Source organism: Saccopteryx leptura, chromosome 4 (assembly GCF_036850995.1).
Source record: "Saccopteryx leptura isolate mSacLep1 chromosome 4, mSacLep1_pri_phased_curated, whole genome shotgun sequence".
Classification (NCBI taxonomy): Eukaryota; Metazoa; Chordata; class Mammalia; order Chiroptera; family Emballonuridae; genus Saccopteryx; species Saccopteryx leptura.
The window spans coordinates 176,281,249-176,295,163 of record NC_089506.1 but is presented as its reverse complement, the minus strand read 5'-3'; positions in this window follow the sequence as shown (position 1 = coordinate 176,295,163).

The following is a 13,915-nucleotide window of genomic DNA, read 5'->3' as shown; positions in this document are numbered from 1 at the left end:
TTCCATACGTAGGTGGGACATAATAGTGAAACTAAGAGACATTGATAAGAGTGTGGTGGTTACGGGGGGGAGGGGGGAATGGGAGAGGGAAAGGGGGTGGGGAGGGGCACAAAGAAAACAAGATAGAAGGTGACAGAGGACAATCTGACTTTGGGTGGTGGGTATGCAACATAATTGAACGACAAGATAACCTGGACTTGTTATCTTTGAATATATGTATCCTGATTTATTGATGTCACCCCATTAAAAAATAAAATTATTAAAAAAAAAATTAGTTGATGCATTTCTTTGTCCTTTCTGCCTTGGACTGGCCGGCTTTTGGTCAACATAAAGGATAGTCAAAGAGAAGAGAAGATACTGAACTTCACATTAGTCAGTTTTGCTCCTCTTAAGAGCCCAGAAGCTGAAGGGGATGGAGAACAGACATTAGACAACAATTAAACAGCATGATATAGAAGCAGATGACAGAGCACAAGGGTAACAAATAAGTGACATCTGTAATACATTTGCGTCTTTTCTAAATTAAAGCAACACTTTAAACTCCTGATATACTAATAAAATAACATCTATATTTTATTGAAATATAGTTAACCATGTCAAAGACATAGTCTTAAATCCAAATTTATTCAAGATTTATATTATGTCATTCCTGAAACAAGTTGTATTTATAGAGGTTTGGTTTTCCTTCACTAGAGTGTTTATTCATTATTCAAAAATTTCTAGATTCCGTACCCATATCCCTTGTATATTGGTTTACTTTTAAGGTACTCCAGTTCATATCACTTTATGTGAGCCTAAACCATTATCTAAAAAGAAAGTTTGTCTGCCTTCTGGGATCACACAAATGGTTTTATACTCAAAGCATCATAGGAAAGAGACAGTCACCTTAGTTTGTACCGTAGAAATTTATAGAGTCTAACATACTAGACCAAAAGAAAATGAAGCCAAGAGGATGGCATGACAGTAGGCAAGGGGCCACTGAACTCACTGGGGGAACAAGAGAGTGGCATCTTGCTGTTGTCTCTAGTAAGTGACTACACTGTTCATGCTTTTCTGTTAGAGAGAATCACCTATTTCACCTGCTACCTTGAGTAACTCAATTCTTGGCCTGGTGTAAAGTTAAGACACACACTTAGGAAAAGTTATTCAATTGCCTATTATTAAGACCTTGTCTTACTAAAGTCATGGATAAGGTTAGTTCTTTCAATGTCCATGAGAGAGGAAGTTACTCAGAACTAAAGGCTACAAGTAAGTTTGTAATAGTCAAATTTATTTCATGGTTTTGAGGTAGAAGTGTCTCCTTGCTGTGTGCTGGGCAATCTTCCCAATTCCCCAGCTTGATTTCCAAATAGCTGGGACTAGAAGTAATTCTGCTTTGACACTCCACTAATGAGCCCTTGCATCATCTCTCCAGCTGCCTTAAGTTCAGTGGAAGTGATTAAAACACCTAAGGAAGATTCACATATGCAAAAAGGTCTCAGTATTTCTAGTTTATGTAGGTTACTTTGCAAATGGGTTTGATTCCTCCCTCTATATGCACTATCTGCTACAATTTCATATAGTATCCCTTTAAATAGGTAATAAACTCTCTTTGAGTCTTATCTCTTGCTTTATGTAACCCTTAGAATGCAATGAATTCCTATAAAATGAACACATACATGGATGAAAGTTCTTGTTCAGAGAGGATATTTATAAATTAAGATGCATGATGCCCATCTGGATAAACACAGGAAGTCCTTCCTGAAGGGGTATGATATAAAGCCAGAAAATTCTGGAATGCTTTCAAGGAACAAAATTCATTCATTTTGTCTGACGGTAGAGAGGTAGTGAAGAAAAGACTGGAGAGTTTGGCTCACTATATAGTTGCACAGTTTTTATGTTAACTCAGTGTTTATGTAAAATTATCCAGTTTTTGGCTTTTACCACCACTACTAGGCTATAGCAACAAATGTAACAGAGATAAAACCTACATAAACCCCATAACCTGTGTGGTCCAATCTTAGTGTAGACCTAAAATAATAGTCCAGTAAAGAGAAATGAAATTTGTGTGCGTATGTGTGTGCGTGTGTGTGTGCGCGTGTGTGCAATTGCGAAGAGCCTCATGAATGAGAGCTATTCATGACTTTATTTGAAATTATTGAGAGTCAGTTTTTTAAGTTTGGGAAGAAAATTTTGTTCTCATTTTTTATGTGATTTTGTCCTCAAATTTCCAATGTTCTCCTGTAGCTCTCCTGCTTAGTCCTGAGGAGATATTTGAGAACTCGAGGCTGCCTGAACTCTCTCCCTGTTCTAAACCCTTGTTAACATTGTACTCTGTCCCTGAGTAAAGTAATGCCTTATTTGACCTCTTTGTAACACTGCCATTATTGTTTCCTGCGATGTGTCTACATTGTCCCCTTAAGTTAAAGGTTATTTTATCCATTCATGAGCATTTGCTACCACTAAAAACTTGACCTTACACTGTCCCTGCTCTTTTTTTTTTAAATTTTTTTTATTCATTTTTTTTAAGAGAGAAGAGGGAGAGAGAGAAGGGAGGGAGGAGCTGGAAGCATCAACTCCCATATGTGCCTTGACCAGGCAAGCCCAGGGTTTCGAACCAGCGAACACTGTCCCTGCTCTTTAGCTCAACCTCTGATAGTTTAAATATGACTTTTGTTTTAGTGCATTCAGGCTATTAGAACAAAATACCATAGACTGCATAGTTTATAAAAAGCAAATTTATTTGACATGGTTCTTGAGGCTGGATCAGGGTGCTGGCAGGGTTGGAGGAGGGCCCTCTGTAGGGTGGCAAACTTCTGCTTGTGTTATTCCATGGTGGAAGGGGATAGGGAGCTATGTGGAGTCTCTTTTCTAAGGGCATGAATCCGATTCATGAGGGCTCCAGCCTCATGGCCTAAGTACCTCCCGAAGACAACAGTTCCTAATACCATCTAACTGGGAGTTAGAATTTTAACATATGAATCTTGAGAAGACACAAATATACATACCATAGGTACTTTGATTAAAACACAACCAATGCAAAAAAACTATACGTTCCCCCTGGGAAAAGCACCAGCAGGAGTTGTCAGAATATACAATTCATTGCTTTTCATCTGTTCCACAGTGAAGGGCTATTTGGGCATGAAGAGCTGTCTTAAGTAGACTTGGTGTTGTGCCATGCCCTCTGACTTCTGTATTAACAAGGTCAAAATCAAACTAGATACCAGGAAATGTTCATAATGGGGCTAAAGGTGATTTGGTCTCTGACCTTATACATTAATTGCTATTAGCTGCATCTTAGTCATAGTTTTACCTGCTGACATTTCCCCAAGGAAAAGACTAGTTCTGAGTAAATACAATGGTTAAATCCATAACTATGATGTCATTATTCCTTAATGATTGAGAGTCTAATTTAATTTATGTACTACTTTAGTGCAGGAAATTAACTGATGAGTCAATTCGTTTTAGACACATAATTGTGAAGCACAGATGTGTAGCAGGGCTTTTGAATTAAAAAGAGCATTATTTCACTTCATCCCCTTTGTGCTACTTGGAATTTTATTAATATTATAGATATAAAATCTGATTATACAAGATTATCAAGATGGAAGCCACATTAAGTGAATGGTTGCTACTGTCTGGATCTCAGAGACACACTTATTAGGCTTAGAATGAGGGGCAAAGGAGAGCCATTTATGGAGCCTCAGCTCTTTTTAAAGTATTAATGGGGACTGTTTTTTTCCTAGACTGTCTGCAGGTGGCATGCAGCTGCTAGGGTATGAGGACAGAGTGCTGCTTAAAGCTCTTATTTGCCTGCTGATGGAAATTCTCAGCTTGATGCGGGGACTTCTGTTCTGAAAGCATGCCTTCCTTCTTTCCATGCCTTGAGAATCTGTGGCTTCCAGTACTGGCTGTTGGGGTGGGTGTAGGGGAGTCCCAGAGATACACAATTTGTAACTTGTTTTTTAGATAAACCTTTTAGTAGCTGTGTGATCTATAAGATATTGCTTAAAAAACTTCACCGAGTCAGTTTATTTTTTAAATGGAGCTCTTGGACTGTGTGTGTGTGCGCGTGCTCACGCGTGTAATAACAAATCTATATAGGGCCTCATCCAGAGGAGGTTCTCAGTATATGCAGTCACTCTCCACCATTCATTAATCTCATCTTTAGTGACTGGCTCAGTTTGATTCTGAAAAACTTAACATATTCACCCTAAGCATTGTGTTTTCTAGGATACCAACAATGTGAATAACAGGCGCTCTGAATCAAAGTACCATTTATACAAGATTAGAAAGGAATAGACTCAGAGCTGAGAGGAAATAGATTAATTTCAGCTTCAATTTTTATAACTTTATTGGTGAGACATAGTACAAATGAGCTGCCTTGGATAACAAATTAAGTGTTTGTGGTTTGTGTCTAGAGACAGATTTTAAATCACATCTCTCTCTGTCTCACTAGGTGTCATCCCCTCCTCCAGCCCCCACACCAAATTCAGTTTTGGTTACAGATGCTTGGCTGCCTTTGTTTTCTAGCTCAGAGTTCTCTCTTTGGAGAGGAGTGTTTCTCCAAGTTTAAAGAAGTATCTGAAAGAACAGTGAGGAAAATGAGGAAAGCTTGAATAAATAGGTCTTTAAAGACAGTCTAAAGAAACTCTGATTATTGACTCTCAGGAGGAGATGTTACAGGTGATAGGGAGACGCAACAAACCTGCATAATGTAACATACATGTGCCAGCAAATAACTGTTTTCTATTTCCCTTCAAGGGAAGAAAAAAGGGGCTTCTTTTTAATACTAAGAGTCATTTGGACGTGACTTTGAGATGCAACTCCTGCTTGTAATGTTTAGCAGATATCAGAATTCAGCTAACAGATGGGCCTGTGAGATTTCTTCCTCAAAAGAATTTTGTTGAAAAGAAGACTCACGTTCTTCCTGATATGGATGAAGAGCATCTTGCTCAGGGACCAACAAACTTGGTCCTTTTTCACCTATGACCTATGGAAGAAGCAGTTCGATATAAATTACAACGTGTTCTTTGCTTTTAACTGGTTTAATTGTGTAAGATTTCATCAAACAAAAGGGTTATCCTGATAGGAAGTACAGTGGTCTTTCATCTATTGTGGGGGTTAGGTTCCAGAACCCCGCCCCCACCACCGTGACAGGCAAAAATCTGCAAAGTAATGACCTTATATTTATTTTATTATTTATATGTTTTAATGCTTTATAAACCCTCCCCACACTCTTTCCCACACTATTATTACCCTTTCCCACACTTTCTATGCTTATTTTACTGCAAAAATAATTAAAATAATAAATATATAAAAATACCTATACACCACTAAATCCCATGATATAGCAAAAGCCCACAATACAAAATTAGATATATATAATTTAAAAATCCATAATAAAGTGAGACTGTAAAAAGTGAACTGCGATATGGTGAGGGACGACTGTATTTAAAACCTGCTGATGTGATTGGAGAGGGAAGTTTACCTGTCATTGGCTAAAAGACCTGGAAACTGTGCCTTGCTCTAGATGCTTCCATGTCTCGTTTTATTTACTCTTCACCAGGGTTATGAGGTAGGCATACCTGTTCGCATTTTCTGAATGAGAAAATAAACTTGGAGAAGCTAGACCACTGTCCATGCTGATGCCCACTGACTTGAAAGCCTGTGCTGTCTCCACAGTTCCCTGCTTCTTCCTGCTCTTTGTGAGTATCTGGGACTGAAGGCACAAAGTCAGGTGCTCTCATCTCCCTGAGGACAGAGACCATGTTTGGAGGATGGCTTTTGAAGAATTCACCTTCCTTTGCATTTTCCTATTTACTTAGAAATACTGTCTTGTGACTCTCTAATCAGAACACTAATCTTTTAGAAATTAACATAGACCCTCAGATTTTTCTGAAGTATGGAAAATTTAATAAGGTAGTATTTTACACTGATTCCCTATTTCAGTTTTATCAAGTTATATTAAACTTGAGCCAGGTGGTGGTGCAGTGGATAGAGTGTCAGACTGGGATGTGGAGGACTCAGGCTTGAAACCCCAGGGTCGCCGGCTTGAGAGGGGGCTCACTAGCTTGAGTGCGGGATTGCTGGCCTGAGCGTGGGATCATAGACATGACCCCATGGTGGCTGGCTTGAGCCCAAAGGTCACTGTCTTGAAGCTCAAGGTTTCTGGCTTGAGCCCAAGGTCTCTGGCTTGAGCAAGGGATCACTTGCTCTGCTGTAGCCCCCTCCCCCCCCCCCCCGGGTCAAGGCACATATGAGAAAGCAATCAATGAACAACTAAAGGAACTGCAATGAAGAATTGATACCTAGCTCTCCATTCCTGCCTGGCTGTCCCTATCTGTCCCTCTCTCTGTCTCTCTGTCACACACACACAAAAAGTTATATGAAACTTTAAATAAGCTTCAATGTTATTGTTAAAATATGATCATTGCTATATCTTACTTTAGTAAGTCATATCTTTTAAGATTTAGATTTTTAAATCTTAGAATTCATTTTACTACTGGATTAAAGAATTTCAGGACACATTCCAGATGACAGTATTTTTGGGATATTAAAGGAGATGATGGGGAAAAATAAATGAAACAACAGAAAAAGTCAAAGATGGCAAACAAAATGAGCAGTCATGCAACATTTTAGGACCAACGCCTCATTCAGTGCAGGACTCTATACCCCAGCTAATTCATGGCTCTGCTTGTATGCTCATCTTAATCTTGGAAAATAAATATATTTCAAAAATGTCATCATTGATATATATCAAGACAGAACTTCAGAATGAAATTAGTTCATCTGTGTGAAGATGTTTCTACATGTTGTATTTCCTAAATGCATCTTGAGGTGATCATTTGTTATTTCTAGAATTATCATTTTCAAGGAAAGCTAATGCTTAGTATAAAAATGAAATATGTGAAACTAAAAATTGCCCAAATGCCCAGTAATAATGGAATGAATAAATGTTATTTTTATACAGTGGAATACCACATAGCAATAAGAATGAAACTCTAAATCTACAAAATGAGTGAATCTCACTAATGGAATGTTAGCAAAATAGAGCCAGACACCGAAGAGTGTACAGTGTAAAATTGTACATGCTCTACAGTTCCATTAGTATAAAGGTAAAAAAAAAAATCTAGCAAAACTAATCTATGCTATTCGAAGTCAGAATAGAAATTTTTCCTGGGTGGGCGGGTAGGAGGGAACAGCACAAAAAGAATTTCCGGGGTGCTGATAACATTCTGATCCTTATTCTGGGTGTTTGTTAAATGGGCATGTTCTCTTTGTGAAATTCCATTGAGCTGTGCGATTAGAATTTGTGCATGTTCCTGTGTCTGTGATTATTCAATCAAATAGCCACTAACAGTCCAGTCTAGAAAAAAACAAGCCACCAAACATCTGATAAACTTACTGATGGATTGCTTAGGCAGCAACAATAATCTTTTAAAATTAGAACACTGTGAAGATAAGGATTGCCATATTTTATTATTTTAATCATGCACATATTTTCAAATATGTCATCTTTGAAATTAAAATATAGTGTCATAATTAGCAGTGGTCTCTCTTAATTTCATAGAAAATAGTAATGTCTTACTATTGATGGTGTCCTAGATTTGATGTAATATAGTATTAACAATTGTATCAAATTATATAAATAAATGCCTAAATAATTGGAAGGTTGACATTTGTAGAAATAATTCATTGTTACCATCTGAAAATACTAAGGGAACATTTTATATCATTTTATTACATTTTTACAAAATTTGTTTGGAAGAATAATGTATAGCAAATCTAAAATATTTTTAAATAAGACAATTTAAAAAACATTTAATTTATCATTCTAAAATATATTTAAAAAATAAAAGAATAAACATGAATAGGTAAGTAAAAGAGAGTAGTGTCATCCAAAATATAACCAAATACATATGAGAAAATAGTGCTTATTGAAAAAGGCATTTAAAGTCAGCTTTGAAAGTTCAGGGATAAAAGAAAAAAGGAAAGGAGTGAAATGTGGCCAGCCCTTCAATCTATCACATTTAGTTTTGTGTTTCCAAGGATAATGCATGTGAGATAGAAGATATCGGGACTTTGACTTATGACAGGGAAGTCTGTCAGTCTCCCTGTGTCAAGATTAACCACTTTTCTCCTTAGGAAGTACTTGTGTTTGCCTGAGCATGGCACTGTATTTGGCTCCTTTCAGTTCCAACGTCTCAAATGAACTCCTGGATGGGAAGCAGGCCAGCGTTATACGAAAGCGTTAGTTCATTAACAGAGAAAAATTTCAACACTGGAGAGTGACATCAAAAAAATGATAACTATTGCTTATACATCAGCTTACTACATCTATTTCATGTTACAATACCCCAAATGTAAAGGATCCCTCCACCCTAACTTCTGAAATCAACTGATACTCTAATATAAATCTAATGGGGTGGATGTATTTTAGGGCTTTTTAAAAATAACTTATTAAAGGGAAATGATAGGAAAGTCTATTTTCAGAAGAAACTATTTCCTGTTATGGAGTATATGAAACTCATAGGACACTGCACTGATTGCTCTCTTGTCAGTTAAAAACAAAGTTAGGTCAAGAGGAAAAAAACAAAAAATTTCAATTACATTTACAGCAGCAGCTGAAGGAGAACAAAATCAATGAAAGGAGCATACTTATTAGAGACCTGCAGTTGCCATAAAACTGAAACTAAATCACACTGACAGCATCTGAACTTCAGATAAATTACTTTGAATTCAGAATGGGAACCTGGAGAAATGATGGAAATGATATTGCAGTTGGTGGGGAAAAGGTTAGAACTTTTTATATCCGTTGCTTCCCTGGATCTTGTAGTTATTGTCAAGATCAAATGCTGATTTGTTATCTTTTTTATTTTGTTTTATTTTATTTTGTGAAGTGGATTCTATTGTTTCTCTGGCAAATAATTCTACCTTCTAGGCTATACCTGCATTGAGATGCTGGAGGGTTATGATGTGTAGATGTTCAGAGTAGAAGCAGAGTTTTCTGGGAACCCAAAGCAAGGCGATCCTCAGGGAGAAACTTGTTTCTCTGAAAAGAGGGCAGGAGGAGAAAGGGGTGGGCGAAGAAGGGCCAGCCAGCTCTGTCCTGTTTGCTAGAGACATGAGACATCTTGGTTCAGAGGTGTCTCCTAAACTCCATCCTGATGTCAACAGTCTTTTATTTCCCAGCCTTTGTGCTTGCCTGCGACTTTGTCAGGCTCACTACGTATGTCTTGGTGGGCTTCCAGCCTTTGGAAATGGTTATGAAATGTTGCTCTTGTCTTTCATGAGTGCAGACAACTTGTCAGCACATCAAGATCTGTAAATATATCAATATGGAGAGTGTTTCTGACCTCACCATCACTCATACAATGTCCTAGAATACTGGGCATTTCAGAGTTTCTCTTCATTGAGGGTTTACTCAACTTACTATTTTTAAGGAAAGGAAGGACCTAGAATAATGACTGCCGGAAGAAACCAGAGAAAATAGGTTTTATTTTTATTTTTCTAGATAGGAGAGACTTAAGTATGTTTATAGGCAAAGGAGAAAAACTCATCAGAGAGGTTGAATGCACAAGACATGATTGGTTAATAGGGTAACATCTTGAGTGTGCTAGATATGAAACACAGTGGAGGGTTTCACCTTGCAAGGGAACAATCCAACAGCAGTGCAGAGGGTGCATGCAGGGGAAGAAGACACAGCTGAGAAACTGCTCACAAGATGAAGTGGTTTTTCTTAGTGAAGAAAGAGGCGAGACCATTGGCCAATGGTGAGAAATTAGAGAGTAGATGATTTGAGAAGAACGGGAAACATTTGGAATAAAAGACAGAGGGGCAGTCACAACTAACTCATTATTTATATTTAAAGACCAGATGTGTAGAAGATTATGCATTTTAATTGCATCAATCTATCGTATTGCATGATTTTTTTTCCCCTTAGTGCTGCTAAATCAGAGTGTAAGGAGGAAATTAAGGGGATGGCTTGATTCTCAGCCACAGAAGCTCCAGGGCCATTGATTTGATTCACTGCTCTTCCCCCAGTGCCTAGGATGGTGCCTATAAAAATAAGTGTTTAATATATATTTGTTGACTGATTTAATGAATAAATAAATGAATAGGACAAAAAAAGAGCAAAAGGATTGGGGGTAATATTGAATGACCAAAGTGTTTTAGTATGTGGTACAAACAAGAAATTAGAAGATATGGCTAATAAACTGAGAGAAATGTACAGTAGAGGTAAAAATTTTCAATAATAAAAAATATTAAATATACTAAAAATAAGAAAGGGAAGAATCTAGAAGCATAGGTCTAAGAGTAGACTAGAGCATTTAAAGATAATATTCTATTTTTTTTTTTTTTTTTGTATTTTTCTGAAGCTGGAAACGGGGAAGCAGTCAGACAAACTCCCGCATGTGCCCGACTGGGATCCACCTGGCAGGCCAGCCAGGGGGCGATGCTCTGCCCATCCGGGGCATCGCTCTGTTGCAATCAGAGCCACTCTAGCACCTGGGGCAGAGGCCAAGGAGCCATCCCTAGCGCCTGGGCCATCTTTTGCTCCAATGGAGCCTCGGCTGCGGGAGGGGAAGAGAGAGACAGAGAGGAAGGATATGGGGAGGGGTGGAGAAGCAGATGGGTGCCTCTCCTGTGTGCCCTAGCCGGGAATCGAACCCGGGACTTCCGCACGCCAGGCCGACGCTCTACCACTGAGCCAACTGGCCAGGGCCAATATTCTATTATTTTATCTTCTCATTTTTACATTTTTGTCTCTTCCACTAACTTATAAGTTCTTCGAAGGTGGGAACTTTTTTTGTGTGTATTTTTTGTATTTTTCTGAAGTGAGAAGTAGGGAGGCAAAGAGACAGACTCCAGCATGTGCCCAACCGGGATCCATCCAGCATGCGCATCAGGCGGCATTGCTCTGCCCATCTGGGACGTTGCTCCATTGCAACCAGACCCATTCTAGTGCCTGAGGCAGAAGCCATGGAGCCATCCTCAGAATCCAGGACAGCTTTGCCCTAGAGGAGCCTTGGCTGCAGGAGGGGAAGAGAGAAAAAGAGAGGAAGGAGAGGGGGAAGGTTGGAGAAGCAAATGAGTGCTTCTCTTATGTGCCCTGGCTAGGAATTGAACCCAGGACATTCACATGTGGGGCTGATGCTCTACCACTGAGGCAACTAACCAGGGCCATGAAGGTGAGACCTTTTATTTCATGATATTTTTTCATAGAAAATAGGACACAGTCACTAAAGAATGAATAAATTAATGGAAATACATGCATAAAATGAAGGCTCAACTTCATAGCTGACTTTCCATTCAGCACCACTGTGCCTCAGTTTTATTGTCAGAAAAAAGTAAGATACTTTTTTTCATCCATGCATGGAATAATTTGATAACATTGGCAAATAACTCTTAAGACTCTAGCATTTTTACTTTTACACCTCAGTTTGAAAATGACCAATTCCTTTCTTGAATATTCTTTATTTAAATAAATATAATCCAGATTTTTGTATTACTTTCAAAATATGTAGCTTCTTAAATTCCACTTTGGAAAGAAAATTAGAAATGTGTCCATGATCATTCAATAAATGAAGAAGAATTTATTGAACACCTATTGTGCTTAATGTATGTGTAGTGAAGTGTCAAATACACAGTAGCATTTAAAAGTATTCGTCCTGGATTCTGAGCCAACACTAATAGATATAATATAAAAGTGAACCATATGTAGTGATACATCATTACATCCTAAATTACCTGATACATTGCTTTGGTGCTATGGGAATTTTGAGGAGCTGAGATCAATGAGAACTTGCATATACAAGTAGGGAATCATAGAAGAGATGTAATAGCTGAGAATGTAAGAAGCAGAGATTTCCCCCTACATTCCTAAAGAGTATTTTTGCTTGATAAAGATCTGGGTTGATTGTTTTGGTGGTTTTTTTTCAGCACTTAGGAAAGTGCTATATTCTTCTGACCCATGTGGTTTCTAATGAGAAATGCATTGTCATTCATATTGATTTTCTCCTAGAGGTAAGGTGTCATTTTTCTCCTGTTGCTTTCAAGACTTTTCTCTATTTTTCCAAGTTCAGTTATGGTATGTTATGGCATGGGTTTCTTTACATTATTCTTTTGGTGTTTATTCAGTTTGTTAAATCTGTAGCTTTATATCTTTTCCCAAATTTGAGAAATTTTCAGCCATATATTATTCAGGTACTTTTTAAGCCCCACCCACTTTTTCCTCTTCTTTCAGATGAATATTAGTTCTTTTGTTAAACCCCATGGTTTGTTCATTTTTAAATTTTTTTTGGCCTGTTTTTCCTATGTTGTTCAGATTAGGTAATTTCTATCATCTTATCTTCTAGTTCACTGATGCTTCTTTTCCTTCCATTCTTTTGTTGAGCATACCTATTAAGTTAAGTTTCTGTGTCATTTATTGTATTTTCCAGTTCTAAAATTTCTATTTAGTTCTTCTTTGCTGATATTTCTTTGCTAAGGCTTTCTGTTTGTTTGTTTGTTTCATTTATTTCAAGTATATTGGTAATTGCATTTGAAATTTATTTTTAAAAATCATGTCTGTTTTAAAATTTTTGTCAGGTAATTCCAATACCTTGTCAAATAGTGCTGGCATCCATTGATTGTATTTTAGTATTAATTTTGTGATCTTCATTCTTGGTATGAGGAGTGACTTTTAGGTAAAAGGTAAGACATGAGAGATGACATCAGATTAATGGCAACACGAGAAATACAGTGGTCCATCATCTATCGAAAAGGTTAAGTTCCAGAACCCCCCAATACAATAGGTGAAAATCCACAAAGTAACGACCTTATATTTATTTTATTTATATATATTTTAAAGCTTTATAAACCCTCCCCACACTCTTATAAACCTTTCCCACACTATCATTAACCTTTCCCACACTCTTATAAACACTTCCTATGCTATTAAATACTTTCTATACCCTTATACCTGCATAATTTTAACAACATATAAAATTCTATATGGGTACTCACCAATAAATATACAGTAATATTCTTTTAATATGTTTTAATTAATATTTTTATATCTTTTATATTGTTTTCAATTTTTAGTCTAAAAATGCTTATTTTACTGTAAAAATAATTAAAATAATAAATATATAAGCATACCTATATATCACAAAATCCCACAATAAAGCAAAAAATTTGCAATACAAAATTAGATATATACAATTTAAAAATCCGCAATACAGTGATGTCAGAGAAATGGCACCATAAGGGATACTCTCAACCTCTCCCCTAGAAATTTCAACAAATTCAACAACTAAACACAGAGAAAAAAATCTCAGGAGCACCTGAAATATACACATACCAGACAAAGATATGACTGGATGAAACGGTAGCTTATATATAATCCACTCTGAAGGAAATAAGACAGAGAACCGGGTATTTCGCTTGCCTCACTGATAGGAGGAAGGGGTGCTTTTGTTTGGAGCCAAGCGATGTGGAGAGTATGAGTTAGAGGGGAAGGAGCTGAGTTAGGGTAAGTGCTTAAACAGATGAAAGAACAGGCCCCTCAGCCTGAGATCATGGACACAGTGCACGTGCTTGGGTGGTGGGATCCACCTAGAATTGCCAGAGCAGGGTGACCACGTGAGCTGGTGCCAGCATCTTTGTGCATTCTCAGCTCCACCATCACCGGAGGTGTGCGAGTGGCTCCACCTAGTATCACCGACGTGGGCATGCACGCATGTGCAGGCCAGAGGGCTTAGCCCAAGATCCACAGTGATAGGAACCTGTGTGGGCTGATGCCAGCATCTTTGTGCATTCCCGGCTCCAGATCAACAGCGCAGGGCGCGCCCATGGGCCAAAACCCTTGGCCTGAGACTGCCTGGGCTGGGTGCCTCCATGGGCCCATGCAGGCTTCTGAATGCATTCCTGGCTCTGACTGAAATCGCAG